This window comes from Cavia porcellus, unplaced genomic scaffold (assembly GCF_034190915.1).
Source record: "Cavia porcellus strain 051 isolate PalLab524CR breed Dunkin Hartley unplaced genomic scaffold, mCavPor4.1 scaffold_2, whole genome shotgun sequence".
In the NCBI taxonomy this organism is placed as follows: domain Eukaryota; kingdom Metazoa; phylum Chordata; class Mammalia; order Rodentia; family Caviidae; genus Cavia; species Cavia porcellus.
Window position 1 is genome coordinate 95,567,278 of NW_026947485.1, and position 15,547 is coordinate 95,582,824.

At 42.8% G+C, this 15,547-nt stretch overlaps 1 long non-coding RNA gene across 1 annotated transcript; it reads right to left on the minus strand.

Moving 5' to 3' along the window:
- Positions 1 to 4,849: 4,849 nt before the first annotated feature.
- LOC134475229 (uncharacterized) lies at positions 4,850 to 14,775 on the minus strand. Its single transcript, XR_010046261.1, has 3 exons — positions 12,671 to 14,775; positions 6,215 to 6,447; positions 4,850 to 6,114 (listed from the first exon to the last, which is right to left on the minus strand). It is a non-coding gene; the product is annotated as an uncharacterized LOC134475229 (long non-coding RNA).
- Between the last annotated feature and the right edge of the window lie 772 nt (positions 14,776 to 15,547).

Below are 15,547 nucleotides of genomic sequence, written 5' to 3' on the forward strand. Positions count from 1 at the left end.
TTTTGTGTCCCAAAACTTTGCCACTCGAATATTAGTAAGTCAGGGACTTATGGTGGATAACATTCTAGGAAAGGCAAAATTATGGAGAGATTGCAAAATTATGCAATGATTGCTATAGGGTGACGAGGGAGGGATGAGTGGGAGGCACACAGAGGAGTTTTAGGGCAATAAAACTTATTATTGCAATGATGGATACATCCTGATGCTAAAGCCCATAAAATGCACAATGCCAAAGTGAACTCTACTAGAAGCTGTGGAGTTTGAGAGACAGTGAGAGTCAAAGTTGACTCATCACTTGTAGCTAATGGGGGAGGTCTGGTGGGAGGACAGTGGGTACAGGGGCATTTTCCATACTTTCTGTTCAGTGTAGATATGAACCTAAAAATGCTCTAAAAATAAAGTTAATTAAAAATATCTTGAAAACTAAACAACAAGAGACACGCAATGAAGCCCTAGAAGAAGAAAGAGGTCCTGTCTGCTCAGAAAAAGACTCTGCTGTGGCACCAGGCAGTGGCCCACACTGGGCCAGGCCACAGCCCTGAGGCAGGTGTGTTCTAAACAAAGGTGAGCAGAGGCTTCTCATTGCATAACTTCCCAGAGGAATAGATTCCCCAGCAGGCCAAAGCTTGCACACTAACCTGAAGTAAAAATGAAAAATTCCTTTGCAATTGCTGGCAGCGTAGCAGACGGCTCCCACGTGGCTCCAACTGCATTCCTTCCAGGCTTCCCTGACCCCATCCTTTTCCCATGACAGAAACACATGTTCCCATGAAAGCAAATCTGCACTAGACTAAGGAGGCCAATGGAAAATGTGACAAAATAGACATATGGCCCTGTGGGTTTCCAGGTAAGCCACCTGCGCCGCACATTTCTACATGTTATATGCACAGACGCTTTTCCTAGGGCAGGATGGGGCAGTGGTCTGTCCTTGTAATAAGAACAAGAGCTGCTTCCTCCACACAGCTGCCTCCCCTCTCCTGGGTTCTTGGGAAATACTTGTCTCTTGCCTTGTCCATCTGCCCAGGCCCATGTGCCTGGCTAACATGCTCACTGTCCTTCCTTCCTTCATCCTGCCAAGCCCTCTTGATGGTGTTCAGATTGCTAATTGTGGTACAGTCTGATACCTGCTCACACAAGGACTTTTTTTTTAACTGGGGATCGAACTTTTATCCTCATGCTTGCCAGGCAGGTGTTTAATGCCGCTAAATTAAATCCCTGGCAAGGCCTGTTTTTCTTACCAATTCATTCTATAACTTTACTACTTCCTCGTCACCAAGGAAAAGCCTACATAAACCCTCCAGATTGCCGTTAGTCAACTTAAAAATCAATAATTTTGGAGATCACACAGTTGAACAATGTATTTATTAGTCTTCCGTAGCTTCACTGTGGATGACATCTCCAACGTGTGTTAGACATGCGGTAACACTGATTCCTCACTCCACACTGCACGTGTCTGATGCCTGACTGGAAAGAAGTGAAGAGGCTTGGGATCTCTGTTTTCATGGTGTTTTTGTTTCCTTTAGTATGCTAACCTTTGGGTCAGATTCTACTCCTTTTCATGTAGACATGTTGATCAATTGAGAAATGATTTGTCCAGAGCTATAGCACAGGGGTAACTTGACCGCTTCACTCTTCTCCTTCAAGGTTAGCATCTACCATAACCAGATACACTAGACCATGAAAGGAGAGAAATAGATGACACCTGAGTTCCTGGAAGATCTTTGCCCATTCTGAGAAATGAGTCTGACACTCTCCCCTTTGTTCCATATCTGTGTCAGTAACTCCTCAACTCACTTGGAGGAGAAGCTGATTTGCGAGCAGACCTCTGTTTTTACTATTCTTTGATCATTGAAGAAAGCCTTTATTTCCCTCCAACTCTTAGATATTGGTTTTTCCATGAGATGAGTTTCTGGACCTGGGTTCTGTAACATGATCACTAATTTTACGGTCAAATTTGGCAAGCTTAAAGGATACCCAGGCATCTGGTAAGATGTTTTATTTTTTTTTCCTGAGCATGTGTGTGAGGTTGTTTCTAAAATACATTAGTGTTTGAGTCAGTAGTCTGAGTGAAGAAGCAGCTCTCACCCCTCAAGGTGACCTCCCCATATATGCAGAGAGCACTGATAAAACAAAAGGCAGAGTTTGTTTGCTTTCTTTCTTTATGAGCAAGGACACAAGCATTTCTGCTTCTTGGATCTTCAGATTTGTACAGGAATGACAACCTGCTTCCCTGGGCCTCCAGTTTACAGATGGCACTGGTAGGACTTCTCAGCCTCCATGACCGCTTGAGTCATTCCTGGTAGTATGTCTCTTTCTCCATTTATTTATATTCTGTTCTGTTTCTCTGGAGAACCTGACATGTACAATGAGCTAGGCATCTTGCATCGGAGCGCCAGAACATCTAAAATATTTATTACAGGGATAGGCAAGAAGGAAAGGACACATGGTAAATCTGGCTGGGAGGATGGTATGTCCACTAGGGGGTGACCTGATGCCGTGTATCTCCAGGTGGGTATGGGCCACCAGAGTATGAACCGGACTCGTGCCCAGAAGGAGAAAAGAAGAAAGGACAAATACACCAGTCTGATGGTAGAAGTGGGCAGCATCTTCCACCTCATTATGGAAGCACTGTCAAGCCTGGCGCAGGGGCTCAGAGCCCAACTGAACCCACTGTCCCTTGTCTGCTCCAGTCACACTTAGCCATTCCATACACACCCACCTCACTGATCTGCTTGTTTGTTGATCACTTTTCCTGCTAAAATGTAAGTGCCACGAGAGCACAGACCTCATGCACAGACTCTAATGCAAGGCATGAAGTAAGACTTGCATAGCTCAAAAATGAATGAAAACTGAGTGGCTATGCAGACCTGTCTGCAGATGTCTGCAGATGTTTCAGTATTCAACTTGTTCTGCATGAAGCCACTGCTGCTCCCTGGCTCTAGCTGTTTTGAGATCTGAGACTATTTTAGGACCCAGGGGACAGAGGGGCATCACCCATGGCTTGGAACATCTTTCTGATCTTCTTCTTCGGGGGCTGGTGTCCTTTCCCAATGCATCCACTTTCTCTTGCCCCCGTTATAGATTAGCAGGACTTCATCTTCCTTGGGGCACTGGTTTAGACCTCTGTTTGCTTGTTTTATGGTAAAAAACATGGGTTCTGGGGAGCTCCCCTACTATGGATGTTGGGCCCCTCCAGACCTACCTGGGGCAGAGCTTGGAAAAAGGCATATTGATCGGCATGGGTAACACAGTGACCGAGATGTAAGAACTCTGCCTGAGAGGTGAGACCTGTTCCATTTCATAAGCTCTCTTCCTCTCAGGAAGAGATATGGGTTCTGGACTAATTTCAGTCTTCTTCAGGGTGCCAAGGACGATTACTTAGGGGCACCTCTGCCTTCCTCTGTTCCTTATCCTCACGAGGTGTCCGGAATCCCCCATTACCAGCAGCTTTCTCAGGTTCTGATGTGAGGTACTGTCTTTTTATACAAATAGAGCAAGCATCTTGCCTTCTGTGGCATGTGGTTGAAGCTGAGTGGGTCTGGGGAAAGATGGGAGGCAGAGACAAAGGAAGGGTGGTGGCCAAGTGTAATGGAGTCTGGTGTGAGGCAGAAGAGTTGCTGGGCAGACCTACTAGAAAGTCATCTTAAACCCCACCCTAGGGCATGCTGTCAAAACCAGTTTTTAGGGCCTCAGCTTGTTTCTGTCTGTCAGTGTAGCAAACATGTGTCCTGCCTGACCAGATCTAATATTTCATACTTTGTTGTATTTGTGTTTTTTAAAATAAATAAAAGGAAGCATCTTTGCTCATCTCCCTTCAATTCCATTCTTCTTGCCTCCTCACCCCAAGCCAATTTTTACTATTCACTTTTTCTTACACACTTTTCTCATATCTTTTTTTCATATATATAAATTCATGTGCAATGCATATTATTTTATATATCTTCAAGATTTTTATAGATGACAGTATGGTCATCTACATACAGTATGATGTGTGTTATTATATAATTTTTTTCACTCAGCTTTGTTTCACAGCTCAGCTATGCTGAGATGCATATATATAGGTACATACATCTATGTACATATATGTGTATATGTATAATGTGTGTATACATGCATATATGTATGTTACCTTGGGTGAGCAGGTCTAGGATGTGTTTCTAGGTTCTTGCACATGAAGAAAAAAGAGTGGAATGTTGTACATAATAGTATGGGAAAAGTACCTAAGTTTAATAATGTTTAAAAGGTGAAGTCATGCTCAGAGCAACTAGGCTCACGCTGGCAGAAAGGAGAGTGGCATGAATGGAAAACATAATGGTACAAGCAGAAGAGAGAAATGACACAGGTGCAGAATGTGTTGGGCTTGAGGATTTGAAATGCACATCTGGCTTAGGATTTATACCATTGGATCTTTCAGTGCATGACTGACAGTGTGATTGACAGGGTAGTGAATCATGCCCTTACTTAGGCTCTAGCCCTGGAAATACCTAACTTAAGGAAATGCTTCCTCCTCTGCCTATTAGATAAGACAGGAATTTGTCCAGTGGCACAGTATTCAAAACAGTTAGACAAAGTGACTGCTAAATCACTACTCTGCCTGAGGGCAGTAGCAGTTTCAACTATGCTAACAGAAGAAGCTATGAAACTAAGTTTGGGGCAAAAACTAGAAGTCCTAACATTTCACCAGATCAGGACTTTTTATTTATTTACTTATTTTTGAGACAGTCTTTCCCTATGTAGTTCAGGCAGTCTTGAACTCACTGTGCAGCTCAGGCTGACCTTGAATTCACAGGAATCCTTTTGCTCAGCCTCCCAAATGCTAGGATTACAGGCATACACCACCACACCTGGATTAGGACTATTCTTTTTGTTTGTTTGTTTGTTTTTTGAAGATAATAAAATACAACAGAACCAGACAGAACAAAGCAAACAGAGACATTGCAGTGAAATTGGTACAGAACTTCACAGCAGGATACTGGGATATCAGTAATAACTACCATACTATATCTCATTTTCTTCATAATAATTGTCCATTCAATCAGGTATAGCAAAATAAAACCAAAACCAGAGCATTATAAACCTATCAAAACAGAATATTGAATAGAGCAAAACAATTAATCAAAACAGAGCAAAACAGTGAAAACATTTACCTTCAAAGAGAATACAGAAGGAAATCCTCCATATTTGCTGTATTGCATATGGTCGTCCTCCCAAGAGATGCTCAGACCTCTGGCTCCCAGTTGCTAATGGGGGTGGGGTGAGGAAATGGGACATTTGGCACCAGTAGGCTCAGGGGAGACTCTGACTGGTTCTCTTCCTGGCTCGTCTGCCTCTCGCTTGTGCCATGGTCGCTTACCAAGAAGGAGGGCATGAGCTATTCTTCCCATATGGATCACTGCAATTCATTGTAAGGGACACCAGAGAGACATGTTTAAACTCTACTTGAGAAATAACAAGTCTGACAGAGAGGCAGAAGAAGCACGGCCTTGGAGCACCTCAAGACCTCAGCCTTATTTCCTGTTCCTGAGGAACCATTTAAGGTGGTCTTCCTCAAGGGGCACAGGAGAAAGCTATAAAAGCCCTGCATGGGAAATAGTCATTAGAATTTTCACAGGACTGCGGAGAAAGCTATGGTTGTGAACCTCTGATGTTCCTCCTCATAAAACAAGACTCCAGTACTACTTCAGGTTTTTTTCCCAACCTAGCTGGTGACCCACAAACATCCTAAGGAAGTTGGAGAGGACATAATCCTCATTAGGCAGGGCCAATAGCCCCTTCCAGCAGAAAGTATCTATACAAAGATGGAAACTTCTACTTCAGCACCCCATAAAAAATTATGAGGATTTATGTCTTTTGGGGGAAAGGGGGAAGGAATTAAGGCAAACTGGTTGGGGAAATGGGCAGTGGGAGTTGATCACAGAGTTCCAGGATGTATTCACAGAACATTTCCCAAAGCCCTGCACCTGGCTTTGTTCAATTCTTCTTGCAGGAACTTGAGCAGGTTTTGATAGGACGGTCTAGACCTGACATCAGCTTGAGGAGTGGGAGATGCACAAGACAGCCATCCTTGAGCTCTTGGCTGCTGTGTTCTCTTTTTCACAGTGGTTCACTTTCATCCTGTAGAGAGTACATTTTTCTTTTTTTACTTGGCCCAAAGTCACTCTGCAGAGTACATTTTTATTCTTACTTTTGATAAATGTAAATAAAACCTCAGTACCTTTTGTGTGGATCTCGACCAATTCTTTGCTCAGGACAGAAAGAACCTGGAAACCACATGAAGAAGGAGATTCTAGCACCCTACAACCTGGTAACGACTTCATGTAGCCTTTGGCCACAGAACCTTCTTAGGATCAATCACAGGGGATGTCTCCAAGCTCTAGGATGAGTATGGAGCAAGACACACTGTGTCCAGGCTCTACTCCAAGTCCAGTGATGGCAGCCTTTCAAAACCTGAGATGCAATGAATGGACGTTAGCGTGCCATCTAACAGAACGTCCTCCACAAATTACCACCAAAGTACAATGAAAAAATAAAATGTAGACAGAAATGAGACAAGGAAATTGAAATTTTAAAATCATGCTTAATTGCGGCTGTAAGACATAAACTCATTAAAAAAATTCCTAAAGGTCTTCAAGACACAACAAACCTATAAAACTGGACTCTAAGCCTGTGCTTTTCACCTGTCCTTTTCACGTTCAAGGAAGTAGCAATACTAGTGGGGACCATGTCTCAACACAGAGACGGTTTACATAAACTGCCACATAGGTAACCTTGCAGACAGTAGGCAAAGACATCTTAGACACCCACTTTGAAGATACCCCCAACATTCCTTAAATATTCCCAGCTCTAGCTCATATTTCCCATTCTTCTCTGAGCATCTGCACTTTTTTCTTGAGTGTATCCTAAAATCTCTGCCTGATAAACCTGTCTCTTGCTTCTTCCCGATGTGCCTTGAAAAAATTTTTTCTGCAGTGAAAAGTCAGCCAATCTCCAACTTATTCTACCAAAGAGTGGAATAAATTCCTTATTTCAGCCTGGGAGACCTTTTCAGACCCAATCGCATGACACTATTTTAGAAAGCTAAGTTAGATAAAAAATACAGGCAGTCAGAAAGGGATAGGCCATGAGAGAGTCAATGCTGAGGATGAGAACACAGTGCAATTGTGGCTGGCGGTGCAACTGTTTAAGTTCAGACCTCAAAATAAAGACAAATGATCAGTTCAGCATGCCTCTCCAAAGGGGAAGTGGTATCACCGGGTCCAGCAAAGTCCAGCCCAGTAAAGGTGGGTGACTAGGACATCCTGGTCCATCCCCTCCTAAAAAGATCTTTGTGCTTTCCACTTACATTTGCTGCATGATCAGCTTTCCCACTGGATCATATTACTGGAGTGGCTACATTTTTATTCTTACTGTTTGATCATAGTTTTGGCCCATTTTGTACCCACCTCTTAATTTTGTTCTATAAAACTTCCTTTGAGAAGTGAGCTTGTTACTAATCCATGTTTCAATCCCCTCCTGTCCCTCAGGAGCTATCTATATAAAATTTTCCTACTCTTAAGTTCCATTGTTCATTAGGATTCATTGTTCAGCTTTTGGGAACACAAACTCAGCATATCAGGCACCTGGTAGGTTGGGAGTTATATTTATTTCCCCTGTGTCAATAACATTGTTTGCTTCCCACTTTTGAGTGACACAGGAATTGTGACTTGTCCCCAAAGGCAACTCATTCTTACACTGGATCAAAAAATCTGTGTCCTGAAATAGTCTGTTATTTTGCCCAGGGCTACCTCTGGAGCCATGCAGAGCCTGTCCCTAGCTTTGACACCCATCATGCTCACTGTTTAAGGTGGTCCTCAACTCTTGGAGATGGCCTGCATCCTGGCTTACAAGTATCCCTGGATGAATCTATTTTGCTTGAGTGATTCCGGTTACATTTCTGTTTCTTGTAGCCGCAAGAATCTTGATTCATGCAGACAGGGAGTTGTGCCAACTGTACTGCTTAAAATGGCCATCTGACCCATGCCAGAACCACATCTGTTCCCTTGTGTCCTGCCCCCACTCCATGGCCCCTCTACTCTGGTGTCCTCAAATTCACTTTTGTAACTTTTAAAATCCTGAGCCATTTGTGACAGAGTAGGTCACAGGATACAAGCACCAATAAAATGTGGGAGCCAAAAAAGAAGCTCAGTCTTCTTTGTAAGTGTAAGAGCTAAATCACCATTCACCCAAAAGGGTCATTCTAGGCTTTGTTCAGGACCCCATTCCACCACTTCATCTGTTCCAAAGAGAAATAAATCAGCTTCCAGATGGGACACACCTGTGCTTACAATTGATCTTGCAGGTTATGCAACCAGAAGAACTGTCCAGCTCAAGGTTTCTGGAAGTACCCTGACCTCTGGGCTGTTTCCAACTATCAAGTCTTGTTGCTAGAAAAATGATGTTGCCTGAGAAGGAAGTATACTTCACTACCATTCCTGCCCCACCTCCAACTGCCCAGAGTGCCTGAGGTCATGGCTCTGGAAGATTCAGTGTTTGTAAAAAGAGCCTCCTTCTTTGTTCATTGGTGACCATCTCTTTGGGATACCTTTAATAAGCATAATAACTTCAGACTCTTTACGACCTGATTATGTTCCCAAGGCCCCATCTCCAAATATCACCATGGTAAGGAGCAGCTTTCAACCTGTGAACTTTAATGAGATACAGTCAGCTTTACAGAAGCACCAACTCCCAAAGTTATTGCTTTGTACATTTAGAGACAGTAGCCAAGCAGCATGGCTGAGCCAGGCAGCTGCCACCAGTACAGAGCCAACCGCTTTATCAGACTTACTTTTCTCACTGGTCCAACCTAATGTTTTTTAAAATTTCTGGTTTTTAAAATTTTAAGCAGGGTAAAATTAAACATAACAAAACATCATAAGAAAACAATTTAAGAAACAGATTTCAAAGAAAAAGACATATAAAATCATAATACTAGGTGATCTACAGTAGCTACTATGATGTCTCTTGTTATTTTCAATAGAATTGTCTATATCCTCAGGCATAATATAACTGAACATAGCACTACATAACAATATTAATAAAAACAAAACGTTGGAGACACTGTAGGACTTCAAAAGCAGTTAATAATCAAACCAGGATGGGTATTTTATTGCATCTTGTTGTCTTCAGAGTAGTTGTCTCTGCTCTTAGACTTGATACTATCAAGCATACCAAATTTGAATAAAATCAGTCAAGACAAAATGGCAATCTAACAAACCAGATTCAAATAAGATCAGTTATAGTAACACAGTGTAAGTAATACGGGGCTTCAGTTTAAGTTAATAGGACATTAAGGATAGTTACTGTAGTAAATCCTGCTAGTTTTGGGATAGTTCTCTGTGCCCTCAAATCTAGAATGAGTAGACAGACTGGAACAGAATGAATTCAAACTGAACAGAGCTATAAGACTAATGTGGCTTTTAAATCCTGATACACTATTAACACTGTCCTCTGCCTTCTTTTTTTAGACAGTTCTTCTCCTTTCCATTTCTCAGGGTGCACTGTACACTTTGGATCCCACTAACTCCTTTAGTTTTTAGATTAGGGGGGCAGCCCATTATCTACCTAAGTGGTGCTGAACCTTTTTACCCCTGAGCTTTATCTTGAGCTGTATTACTTTATCTACTTCCTTTATCTATTTTCTTCCTTCTAGCTGAGTAGTTCTCCACTGCACAAAAGTGTCATGACTTTCCAACCTATCTGAAGCTGCTGGACAAGCTGTCCCTATTTCTCTCTGGTTCCCTGTGTCACATAGAGCATTGTTTTCTCATCTTTGACTTTCGGTTCATTAATCCTTTCAGGTAGATTATATTTCCTATTCAGACCATCTCGATGGACCCTATCTCCTGATCTACTCTGCCTGTGTTTCTTTTTGTTAGTGTATCAAGGCCATTTGTGTTAGAGATTATAGCTAGTCTTCTCTGCCTCATCTCTGCTATGCTATTTTTCTGCTGTTGGTTGTCTACTTTTCTCCTGCATTCCACTGTCTGCTCCATTCAATGAGGCCTCTCTGCCATTGTTGCTGGAATCCTGGTGATTTTTTTCTCTCTCTCTAGAATGTCCTTCAGTATTTTTTGTAGGGTTGGATTGGTGGTCACAAACTCCCACAGTTCTTCTTTGTCATGAAAACATCTTGTTTCTCCATTAATTTTAAGAGACAGTTTTTCAGGGTACATCAGTCTGGGTTGGAGGTTATTTTCTTTCAGGGCTTGAAATACTTTGCTCCAAGCTCTTCTTGATTTGATAGTTTGTGTTGAGAAGTCTCATGGTTTTGATGGGCTTTCCTTTATAGGTGATCTATTTCTTTTCTCTGTCTGCTTTTAATATTCTGTTTTTATGATGAATTTCTGGGATCTTGATTATTATATGTCTGGGTGTAGACCTGTTTTTGTTGTAGATGGCTGGAATTCTGTATGCATCATATATTTGAATATCATTTCCTTTCCCTATGCTTGGGAAGTTTTCCTTAATTATTTCTGTGAATAGCCTTTGTATTTAATTCGTGTATACTCCTGCTTCTTTGCTCACGTTTTTTATTCTTAAGTTATAGATCTTCTTGTCATCTTTTAGTCTTTGTATTGTTACTTCCTGGTTCCTTGTTATTTTTAAGAGATCATTCCTTTCACAATCACACATTGCAAATCTATCTTCAAGTTTTGAAAGTCTAACTTTAGTTTCTGTCAAGGAATTTTGCCAGTTTTCAATGGAGTTTTTAATTTCCTGGTAATCTCTTTGTATCTGTTTCATGTATTCTAAATTTTATTTATATTCTTCATCAAACGTTTCTCTCCTTTTTCTGGTTTCCTCCATTCTTCCATCTGTGTCTTCTTGAGAGGTGCTTAGCATTTCTTTTATTAATCTTTTTATATCTTGCTTCACTTGAATTAGAATTTCAGTTTTAAGTTTGTCTTTGAGATCATGAAAGTATTTCTTTATTTCTGCTGATGCTGTGGCTGATATTGTATGATTGTTGCCCTGGATCTCTTCTGCATTTACCTCTCCTGGACTTATTCTACATGGGTCAGCAGCTGGAGGCTTTTCTTATTTTTTTCTCTTGTGATGTTTCTGGTTTCTTTCAGACAGGTGTATGGTAGAGGTCTCAAGCCCTTTCATATTGCTTACAGTTTTTCTGAGGTGCACTGGCTAGGAGATTGCTGCCCTCTCCAGTTTGCTCTTGGTCTTGAGGTGCACACAGGGACAATGTGGACTGGCCCCACTCTTCTGAGCCAGTCAACCAGCAAGTGACTTCAGCACATTAGTCTGTGCCATGCAGACGTCACAGGTTAGGAACAGTTTTATCTCTGGCTATTGGGTCCCGACCAGGGGTGTGACCCAGCCCAAGCAGTTCCCACCAGTCCTCTTTGAGTTAGGAGTGGCCGACTGATGCCACTGCAGTTCCCGGGTCAGGGCTTCCTGCCCAACTCCAATATGTCATCCAGCCAGTCACCCCCTCTACAGGACCCAATTCCTAACACCACGGGTTAGTGCAGCTCTCCATGTTGGTTCTGCTCGCCATTGCACCACGTCTTCCTGCCAAGGGTCTTGGGCTCACCAACCCCCAATTTTGACACTTCCGCAACTTCAGCGCAACTGTGAGTTGTCTGGCTCCAAGGCATACCCAGCACAGCATGGGACCAGCTCCAGTGAGAGTGAGTCTGGTTCCAGCCTTTCGTCCATGTTTTTCCTTCTTTCCTTTCTTTTATTTTTTTCTCTTTTTCTTTTCCCTCAGTTTCTTCCTGGGTCGTGAGAATCCCTCTCCTTTTGTCTGGTCTTCTCCATGGTGTAAATTCTAGTGTCTGAGTTGTTTTTCTCAGAAAGGCTCTCTGCCCTGCTACCTATCAATCTGCCATCTTCTCAGGATCCTGCAACCCAATGTTTTTAAAGAAACCCAGCTTGGTCCTGGGTTACCATGGAAATGGCTTCCTGATTGAATTATATTATGAGCTGTTTTTTTCTTCTGGACAGAAATTAGCCATGTAATTTGGCAAGCAATCTTGACCACTGGATATAAAACTTACAGCTTCTGGAAAGGAGGAAGTCACTTCATCATGTTTTTGTGGTCACTTGCAGGATTCCATCACTTTTCATTTGCAATTTCTCTTTCATTGTGTCCTTTTGGTCTTGAAGGGAAGAGTTTGAAATGGACTACTGATATCATCTCTAGCTCTGTCTTACCTATCAGTCAAGTTGCATGATCACCAAATGCCAGCTACCTTACATATGCGATCTTTTAAAATCCTCATTATAAGCCTATCATTGAGTGGACACCATTACTAATCTACTTACAGTATAAGGACACTGAGGCCTCGTGTTTGCCTGACTCCAAAACTTGATTCTAAAATTTTCCCACACTTGACCTGGCTCTGTGATTTAGATAAAGTTTGTCTTTCAGGAGTCAAACCTTCTCACATCCACCTAAGGGGCTACCCTTCTCCAGTCCTGATATTAGGATTCCTAGCTGTACTGTTTTCTGCAAGGAGGGCTAAATAATGTTCTTCTCCTAATATGTCTTCATCTACTTCCTGGTGAATATTTTTCCTCATATGACAAAAGGGGTTGTCTTAGTTACTTTATAATCGTCACTGAGACAAAATACCTGATGCCCAAGTTGGGAAAGGAAAGGTTTATTTCTTACAGTTTTTGGAGGTTTCAGTCCACACTCAGTTGGCTCCAAGACAGGCAGGCATGGCTGGGCTGCAGTTCATGGCGGCTGCAAACAGCAAGCTCGAACCAGCAAAGAGAAAGACACACCTTCTTCCTGCCATTACATCACATCCTGGCTCCACCCCTATGTGGGTGGAGCACTGACCCATCAATCCAAGCACTATACAATGAACCATCACAAATGAACAGTGCAAACTCATGAGGCCTGGGGGACACAAACATAAACCATGACATTCCACCCCTGGCCCCCAGGACTCATGTACATCCTTTATACAAAAGACATTTAGTCCATCTCCAAGAGTTGCCAAAGTCCTAACAGCTTCAACATTGCTGAAAAGTCCAAGTCCCAAGTCTCCTCCAAGATCTATGGCAAACTCTTAACTATAAGCCCCTGTACAAAAGAAACAAGGTTAAACATTTCTGAAATGCAAAGGTACAAGATAAATATTACCATTCCAAAAGTTACAAACAGAAGAATAGAAAGCATTCAAAACAAAGCAATTCCAACATCCAGCAGGGCAAACATTAAGTCCTAGAGTTCTACATTCAGCATCTGAAGCAATCTGGTTGCAAGTTCCAAAAGCCTTGGGTGATTCCACCCCCAGGGCACTTCCAGCGATTTCAACTCCAGCAGCTTTTCTCTTAAATCCTCTCTGCTCACTTTTTGCAGCTTTCCTTGGATCATCCACATTCCTGGCTTTTCCAAACTTCTGGGGTCTCCACTGCACCTTCGGCTTCACACTTACATCTTCACAAATTGCCCTCTCAGGGGCACACTGCATGGCCAGCCAGGCCCTTTGCAATCGAGGTGGAAGCTGTCTTACCCTCAGAATTTGTTCATTTTCCTTGCACCTAAAATCAGCACCTTGTGGATGCCGCCAAGGTTTGCTGCTACCTGAAGCAGTAGCCAGGCTTTTCTCTCTCTTGGCTGTAGGGCTCAGTTGCCTGGATCGCAGGGCTCTGTTTACCTGATTGTGAGAAAAAGCTTCTCTGTGTTGCCGCCATTCTGGAACCTCATGTGGCCTCTGTCGCCATTCTGGAACCTCACTTGGCCTCTGTCGCCATTCTGGAGCATGGCACTTTGTACCTTTTTCCTCTGAGCAAAATTTTTCATCTTTGCTGTGAGGCTGCACAGGGTGGGGACCTGCTTCCTGGGATGCCCCAGGGCCATCTTTCTTATCTCTCTATTTCTCCTCAGGAATCAAAATCTCAACTCTGTCTTTATAATCCACACCCTTCCTGGAATCTTCCTTTGGGCCAAACTCACAGCATTGTACATTATCCTGCTGGGCTCTTTGCTCCTGATTTGAAACATAAAGCTGGCTGAAAGCCACCAACAATAGCCATGCCACAGCCTCAATGTTCGATTGCTTCTTAATTTCTTTTTCAAGATTAATCAGTCCATTGCCCTTTGTCTCAGTCTCAGGCAAAGTCTCTGGGCAGGAGCAAAATGCAGACAAACTTTCTGCCAAGCCATAACATACATCATGTGGAGTCCAACAACCAATGCAGTCCTTCCCAGCAGAAACCTCCCAAGCCTGGTCTTTACCATGAGGGTTTCTATCATCAGCCTTCTGGTCTCCTGAGCTCTACAGAACAGCCTAAGCTGCTCCAGCTCTATGCATCCAGGCGACATGTCCAAACCTTTCCAAACTCTGCCCACAAGCCATTTCCAAAGCCTCTTGAAAAACATGGCCAGGTATAGTCACAGCAAACGACCCCACTCCTCGGTACCAAATTTCTGTCTTAGTTACTTTATGATCGTCGCTGAAACAAAATACCTGATGCCCAAGTTGGGAAAGGAAAGGTTTATTTCTTACAGTTTTTGGAGGTTTCAGTCCACACTCAGTTGGCTCCAAGACAGGCAGGCATGGCTGGGCTGCAGTTCATGGCGGCTGCAAACAGCAAGCTCGAACCAGCAAAGAGAAAGACACACCTTCTTCCTGCCATTACATCACATCCTGGCTCCACCCCTATGTGGGTGGAGCACTGACCCATCAATCCAAGCACTATACAATGAACCATCACAAATGAACAGTGCAAACTCATGAGGCCTGGGGGACACAAACATAAACCATGACAGGGGTTTTTGGTGTGAATGAATTAAGGGTATTTAAATGAAGTGATTATTGTGGATTGTTGATGTGCTCAGAGGAATCACAGGGATTCTTGTGAAAAGGAGACAGAAGGGTTGGCAGGAAAGAGAGGAGATGTGGCCAAAGAAGCATAGCTTTTGTAGATGAACAAAGAGGTCATGAGTGAGGGACAGCAGGTCTCCTTTGAATGCTAGAGAAGACAAGAAAACTGACTTCTCCCTGGGCCTTTGGAAGGAATGCAGTTCTGTTCACAACTTGATGTTAGCCTGTACAAGCTGTTTTGCATTTTTGCTATCTAGAATTATCCAATAATAAACTTGTTTGGGTCAAGTCATTTGGTTCATGGTGATTTTTCACAACAGCCATGGGAGAGTCAGTCTGTGGTGTGAGTTCTTTCCCTGCATCTGTATCCTTTACCATCTGCTTATATGAAAACATTTAATTCAGGTCAGTAGATGAATTGTGAATACATAGTTTTGAGCATTTTGCTCTATGGAAAGCAATGCATACCTCTACCAGAGAGAAAACATGCATAAGTTTTGTGTTTCTAAAAGTTCCAGCCTTAAGCCTTACACAAAGAAAGTGAAGCCAGCCATGGTGGTGCATACCTGTAATCCTGGCACCCAGGAGGCTGAAACAAGTGAATAGCAACTTTAGGCCCAGCCCAGGGAATTTAGTGAGACACTGTTTCAAAGAGGATGATTTGCAGCTTAGTGCAGAAGCTCTGGGTATTATCCCTGGCATTGCTAAAA